The following is a 7,390-nucleotide window of genomic DNA, read 5'->3' as shown; positions in this document are numbered from 1 at the left end:
ATTTGTCTTGTTTATGTATCTCAACCTTTCCTTTTTCCCCTAAATGCCTCCTAGACTTTGCTCAGGGAGCCAGTCAGAGTCCAGAAAAAGCTTTGCTTCTTTCCCAACAGTGACTCCAAGACAGATGTTCTATATCAAGAACACCAAGTCCTTGCCTGAGGTCTTAGCCAGCAAAAACTCACTATCAGCTCTTGCCTTTGGGGGATGATGTAATGCTATAGAGACATGTCCTACAATCTCCCCCAAGGCGGAAGGCCTCATGACTCACAAGGGACCAGGGACCAGGCTCTGGGCCGGACATCAGCCTCCGTTGTGATGAGTGGTGATGCTGTGTGTCTTCCAGCTCCTTGGCTGACAGACCACTTCTAACATCCTCTGCTTACAGAGCTTTCTCTGACCGCCATGCACATGCATGGGTGCATGTACCCACACGAGCATATGCATCTCTCTCTCTCTCTCTCTCTCTCTCTCTCTCTCTCTCTCTCTCTCTCTCTGTGTGTGTGTGTGTGTGTGTGTGTGTGTGTGTGTTTGACAGAGCAAGTCTTGTAGTCCTTACTAGAAATGTTTATATTTATTTTCTATACAGAACATTTATCTCTCTGATTTCTGAGCTGAGCCACCAGAACTAGGCAATTCTCAGGGAGTCAGGAGTTAGCTGGACACAGGCCTGAAGGCATTGCCTAGCACACAGTAAATGTTCAATGAATGCCTAAGAAAGAATTGGATGACCAGATGACATTAGGAAGGCACAGGTATCAGGAAGAGATGGCCCAGAAAAGCCATTGCACCTAATGTGATGGGTGATCTCCTGGCACAAGGCCTCTAGGACAGGGAAAGAAGTCAGAACTGCAAACTCTTCCTCTATCCTTGGGACATCACATTTGTCATCTAGGTTACTCCCATAACGATCCTTGAAGGATTTAGGACATGTTTTCTATAGAAGCAGAGAGAGAAACCTAGAGAAGTGAAATGGTTTCCACAAGTTCTTCAGCCAGTAAGCAGGTTCTGGGTCCTTCTCAGGTCTGCCTCTGCTCTACATGATGGCTTGTGGCTCAGCTCCCTAATTACAGATGCACACAACATTCCCTACAAAACAAGGTGGTTTTACCAACAGCACAATTAAACCCACTGGATTAGGATCCCATCAAATTTGAATGTGGAGAGGGTATAGGATCGCCTTTGCTCGATTCATAAAAGAACAGGTTTGGAAAGCTTAGATGTTGCCTCGATGGTAGAAAAGCGAATGAACTGTCTGAAATGGATCACACAAGCGTGATTTGCATAGAGCTGCACAGTAGGATTGCCTCTGCCTGGAATCATTTTTCACTTTCTCCTTCTTTCCCAGTTTTTCTAGCTAACGTTTATTCATCCTTCAAGCCATGCCTTTACCGTCATTCCCTATGGCGAGTCTTCCCTGACCCCTACACTAAGTGACTCACTCCTACTGTACACTCTTACCCTGTCTTAGGCCCTCCATTATTTAATTACTTATTTTATTATCTGTCTTCCTTGCTAGGCAGCAATTCCCCAGGGACAGTAGCAGCCGTGTCCTTAACACTTAGCGCAGTCTCTGGAACACAGCCAATGAATGCTTGCTAGATGAACGTATAAAGGAATAAGTGGCATGGTAATTACAAATCACAGGTTCTTTTCAGAAATGTTATCTGAGTCTGTCACTGCATGGATTGAAAGGTTGTTCCTGCTCCCGTTCTATCAACATCTGATTGCTGACTGACAGTTGAGCATCAGGAAGTAGATTAACAGCTCTGTTTTTGGGCACAGAACCTCCGTGGTGCCCTGCAGTACAAGTCTATTCATGCATGCAGATCCTCTCTGTAAAGGCTCCAAGTGCTGTTAACTCACACTTGCGTTCTTGTCCATTTTTCATTACCAGACCCCCAACACAATGAACGAGCAAAGCAATTTATAATTGCATGTGGAGTAGTATATAAATTACCTTAGATTAGTGCATTCCTTTAGAAAACGGTTTAGCAAGAGAAATTGGATATTTTTAAATTGTAACCCAATAATCCCAATATCACTAAATATGTATTTTTTCCCATTCACTTGAAAAGGGAGCTTTTTAGGCTAACGTGCTCAATGGTCCCCCATCTGTCCTCACACATGGGTCATTATTCTTCTCACTCATCCTTTCCCTCAGAACCTCTGCTTCTCATATCACCCCAGCCCCTGCCCGCTTTGCTTCTTCACGGGGGCCTGTGTTCCTCACTGTGTCCTATGTCCCTGGCATTTCTTCTTCCTCCACTCATGTGTCAGCCCCGCTATCCAAGCAGCTGCTGTTAAAGAGGCCACGTTCTCTCTGATGCACGCTTTGACATCTTTGTTGAGATTGGGTGGGCTGTGCCGCATAGGTTTATTTCTGGACCCTCTAATTATTTGGCTCCCCATCTGTTTTTACGTGCACTATGCTGCTTTTGTTTGCTGCAGCTCTGAAACGTAATCTGAGATTGGGCATTGTGTTGCCTCCCCCTCCCCCATTGCTCTTCCTGCTAAGCACAGCCTTAGCTAGAGGTCTGGGGCCTTTCGTGCTCAATCTCCTTAGAGTTTTAAAGCTTTCATGATAAGGGCCTTTCACCTAGTTAGCTAGGATTGTCACTAGGTATTTAATTTATTTGAACTACCGTGAAAGAACTATTTCTTCTGATTTCTTACTTGGCAAGTTCATTATTGGTGTGTAATAAAGTTATTGATTTTTACATATTGATTTTTTTTTTTTGTTTTGTCCCTTTACTTTTCTAAAGTGTTTAAGAGGTCTGAGATTTTTCTGAGTCTTCGGGGTCTCTTAAGTACGGGATTGTGTTGTTTGCAAATAGGGCTGATTTTATTTCTTCCTTTATCATTTGTAGCCCTATCATTCTCTAACTAAGACCTTGTGCTCTGCATTGACTAAGAGTGGACAGCGTGGATACCTGGCCTCGTCCCAGAGTGCAGGCGAAATGCTATTACATTTTCTCCATCTCTCTTAATGTTGGCTGTGGTTTTGTCACATACAACCTTCACTGTGTTGAGCTATGCACCTTCTACTCCAAGTTTTGCTACTACCTGAGCTCCTTCTTCTACCCCAGTGGGTCTCAACCTTCCTAACACTGTAGCCCTCATGATGTGGTGCCCCACAACCATAAAATTATTTCATTTGCTACTTCAGAACTGTAAGTTTGCTACTGTTCTGACTCTCAATGGAAACATTTGACCTTGCACACCCTGTGAAAGGGTCTGTCAACCCAAGGGTCTGCAACCCACAGCTGTTCTGTCCCTTGTTGTTTTAGGTCTGTTCTCTTGGTCGCATCCCAGACTTTTTGAAGACCGTGACCATGCTCATGCCTTCCTGTTATTCACCTTTGCCGTTTCATTAGCTGTGTTCCCTACCCCTTATAATTTTTTTTCCAGCATGGTTTAATCTATTTTCTATTATGTTCTATATGAGTTGTTGAGTTTTTTAAATTTCCAACATTTTATAGGGTTGCTTTTCAAAATCTGTTTCCTTTCTCATCTGTGTCATGCATTGATTTTTCACCCATTTACCTGACTGTTTCCTCTGCCACTGGCTTTCCTCTCCAGGCCCTGGGTTCAATTCAGCTGCTTGTTCGTAGTCTCTCTCTCCAAAACACCTTGGAGTTTTCGCCTGGCACTCTACTCTGGTCAGTATGTCCGTGTTCCCTGATTAAGGGAGGTGGCCTCTTTTGGAGGATAGCTTGGTTTTTCCATGGTTCTTGCTTCTGTGCTGAGCTTCCCGCATGTGTGCTGTTGGGCATTTCTTGTGGATTGAGGGCTGCGGGGTTTCCTCATTGAGTCGCCTACTCTAGAACTGCCAGTGCCGCTTGGCAAGGAGAAAGCAGACTGCTAGAGGCGCACCATTGTCAAACTACACCAGATACAGACGGGCGCGTAAAATCAGCTACGGTCCACCGGCATGTCACCAATGAGCACAAAACTAATGGAAAAACTAGTGCAGGATGTGCTACAAAAACTGGAAATCGTTTAAAAGTGTGAAAACAGCAACAGTGACGTAAGGGAGAAAGGAAGAGAGCCAAGAAAGATCAAACACGAGGATGAAGAGGAGGGGAGGGAGGGAGACCGCCCTTATTTATTTATTTATCCGCTCTAATAAACATAAAGCCCTCTGCAACGCTCTCTTGAAATTAGAATACTGGCTACAGCCTGGAAGACACCGTGATAAAAGCTGGTGTGTGTGATACATAGTTTATGAGCAAAAATAGTAGTATATCCTCTAACACTGGCACAGGGTTAGAGACGCCTATTGCTGGGAGAAGACACAAAGACAACTTTTACAACAGAAAACATTTGCCTGGGGGCTTGCTTAGAGTCTCAGGGGGTTAGCCCATTCTCACCACTGCAGGAATCATGGCAGCATTGGTACTAGAGCAGCAGCTGAGAATTCTGCAATCTGATCCGCAGGCAGCAGGCAGAGACAGACACGGGGTCCCGTGTGGTGTTTCGAAGCCTCACAGCTCACGCCCAGTGACACACTTCCTCTACCACGATCACACTCCCAATCCCTCTAATCCTCCTCAAACAGTACACTGTCAGGAAGCCAAGCATGCACATAGATTATCCTATGGGGGCCACTCTCCTTCTAACCCTCCTCAAACAGTACACTGCCAGGAAGCCAAGCATGCACATAGATTATCCTATGGGGGCCACTCTCCTTCCAGCCACCACAAGAAAAACATTTTAGAAAGGACATTTTTTGAAAATGTTCCTAATACTTTCTTGTTTTCCTATAGACCTATGGCAGCTGGGTGGGCTCAGAGCAGGGGGTATTATTCACCAGACCCCAGGTGGGGAATGAGAAAGGCTTGGCCCAGCCTCCAGCACCTCCACAGAATGTGGAGGATGATAATCTAGCCTCTTCTGGGATAGCACTGGACATCCAGTTAGGGTACAGGTGAGACTGAAGAATTCAGGCTCATGGATGTTTAGCCATCTTGGTTGTGTTTGGAGAAGTGCTCCTTGCTGTCATCCACATTGGGCTTTATGGTATCACAGCTGTCAGGGCAGACCTCCCCATGCTCATCTGTATCCTAAAAGCCTGGACAAGGTGGAGAGCCTCATTCACTGGGTCCCAAGGGTAGCTCATGCTGTAATCTGAAGCACACCCTTGGCATCGATGATAAAGAGGACCCTGTAGGTGACGCCCTCATCATTTTTCAACATACCACAATTTGGGGACAAGCTTTTAGTCACATCGGCAAGCAGGGAGAAGTTCAGGGGACCTCAGTGGGGTCTTGATCTATGCCACATAGAATTGAGAGGTACACAGACACTCACCACACCATGCAGTCAGCTTTCAGGAATCCTCAGGGTGACTGCTGAAAGTCATGATCTCTGTGGGGTAAATGAAATTCAAGTCCAGCAAGTAGAAAAAGAGGGCCATGCTTTCCCTCTGCAACCCGGAAGCCTGACTTCCTTGAAGGCATTGTTCATGTGAAGTTAGAGGCTGTGCATTGCTTGGGGCCATGGGCACAATCCAGACATATGGGTGAACAGACACAATCTGACACAGAGAACAAAGATATCAGAGCCGGGGAGGAAACATTTTTAACAGTCATCAATGAACACAAGTAAAGGGCCTCAATACCATTTGGGGTCAGAGAATATGCAATAAAATCTTACTTAAAAAGCAATCTACACTTACTAACATAACCAAAATCAATCAGCATGCACAGTGTCTTAGGGTTTCTATTGCTGTGAAGAAACACCATGACCATGACAACCTCTATTAGGAAAACATTTAGTTCAGTGACTTACGATTTGAAAGGTTTAGTCTACTATCATCATAGTGTGACATGGTGGTGTGCAGACAGACACATGGTACTGGAGAAATGGCCAAGAACCCTACATCTTGGCTTACAGGGAACAGGAAGAGCTCTGCTCCCTGGGCATGACATGAGCTAAGATGAGACCTTAAATCCCACCTCCCCAGTGACACAATTCCTCCAACAAGGCCACACCTTCTCATAGCGCCACTCCCTTTGGGGGCCATTTTCTTTCAAACCACCACACGTGGAAAGGGTAAAATTGAACTTTTACCATTTTCTGGAAAGAATGTGAACACCACAGATTATTTTTTAGAAAAATAATGCTCAATTTAATTAAATTTATTGTTTAACAATTTTACTTATGCATATAATGTATTCTCTAAACTAGACACAGCCCTGTAATTGTGAACTCATAATAGTTAATTGCAGTTGTTTTCTCTGGGCCTATACAAGAATGGCCCTGCCAACACTCAGCTACAGGTAGGGGAGGGACTAACAGGTCCTACTCCTTATTGCCAAGCTATTTTCTATGATAGAGTCTGAGAGAAGAGGCATCATTGACATAGTTGTGCCACCACTGTTGAACCTACAAGGCACCAATGGATGGCTGCAACCCTGGGTCACACAGATGGTCCTGGGTAAGTGCAGTAGATCACAAAGCAAGAATGTGAGGAAAGAGATCACAAGTGTAGGTTTAGGAGCAGCGGGGAGATGGGAAAGATTACTGGGCATCCATGGCCAGTGGAGAAGAGTGTTATTGAAGAGAAGAAAACAAGGGATTAGAACAGGGGAAAAGGGAGAAGAGATGGAGGTTTTTCACAAGTGAGTGAGTTCGCTAAAAAGTAGGTAAATATAAGGAGTACAAAACAGAAATATTTGGAGCCAATTCAAAATGTTAAGTAAATACAAAATATTACTAACTGCAGGAACTGGTAAGGAGAAAAAGTAGGGGCAAATGTCAAGAAATTACATAATGGTTGAAAATGTATATGATGGTTTGAAAGAAAATGCCCCCAAAGGGAGTGGCACTATTAGGAGGTGTGGCCTGTTGAAGTAGGCGTGGCCTTGTTGGAGGAAGTGCGTCACCGTAGGGGCAGGCTTTGTGGTCTCTTCTGCTCAAGCTTTGCTCAGTGTGACACTAAGTCTACTTCCTGTTGGCTGCAGATGTAGGACTCTCCGCTACCTCTCCAACACCATGTCTACCTGCCATGCTCTCTGCATGATGGTAATGGACTAGACCTCTGCAACTATAAGCTACTCCCTTAATTAAATGTTTTCCTTTATAAGGGTTGTCATGGTCATGCTGTCTCTTCATAGCAATAGAAATCCTAAGACAATGTATATATAAAATTGTATAAAAGGACAAAGGGGAATAGCCAAAAAGAAAAGTATTAATGAAATAAAGCAATTAATCCTGCTAAGTGTGTGGGGAAAGGGAAGTCTGGGCAGAGGAGGAAAGAAAGAAAAAGAAACAAAAGGGTGTATGGTAGGGGCTGTTGGATATGTATGGGAGGGGCAGCTGCACTTGTGGCTCGTCTCTGCTCTGATTTAAGTTGTTGCTGAGTCTGTTCTGGACGAGCATCTGGCAT

The 7,390-nt window shown here is 44.6% G+C and overlaps 1 pseudogene; it reads right to left on the bottom strand.

The window, feature by feature from the left end:
- Positions 1-4,958: 4,958 nt before the first annotated feature.
- On the bottom strand, positions 4,959-5,466 carry LOC127234958 (peroxiredoxin-2-like; annotated as a pseudogene).
- Positions 5,467-7,390: the final 1,924 nt, after the last annotated feature.

Source organism: Phodopus roborovskii, unplaced genomic scaffold, assembly GCF_943737965.1.
Source record: "Phodopus roborovskii unplaced genomic scaffold, PHOROB, whole genome shotgun sequence".
NCBI classification, from domain to species: domain Eukaryota; kingdom Metazoa; phylum Chordata; class Mammalia; order Rodentia; family Cricetidae; genus Phodopus; species Phodopus roborovskii.
The sequence above is the reverse complement of the archived record's forward strand: the minus strand, read 5'-3'. Positions and strand labels throughout refer to the sequence as shown.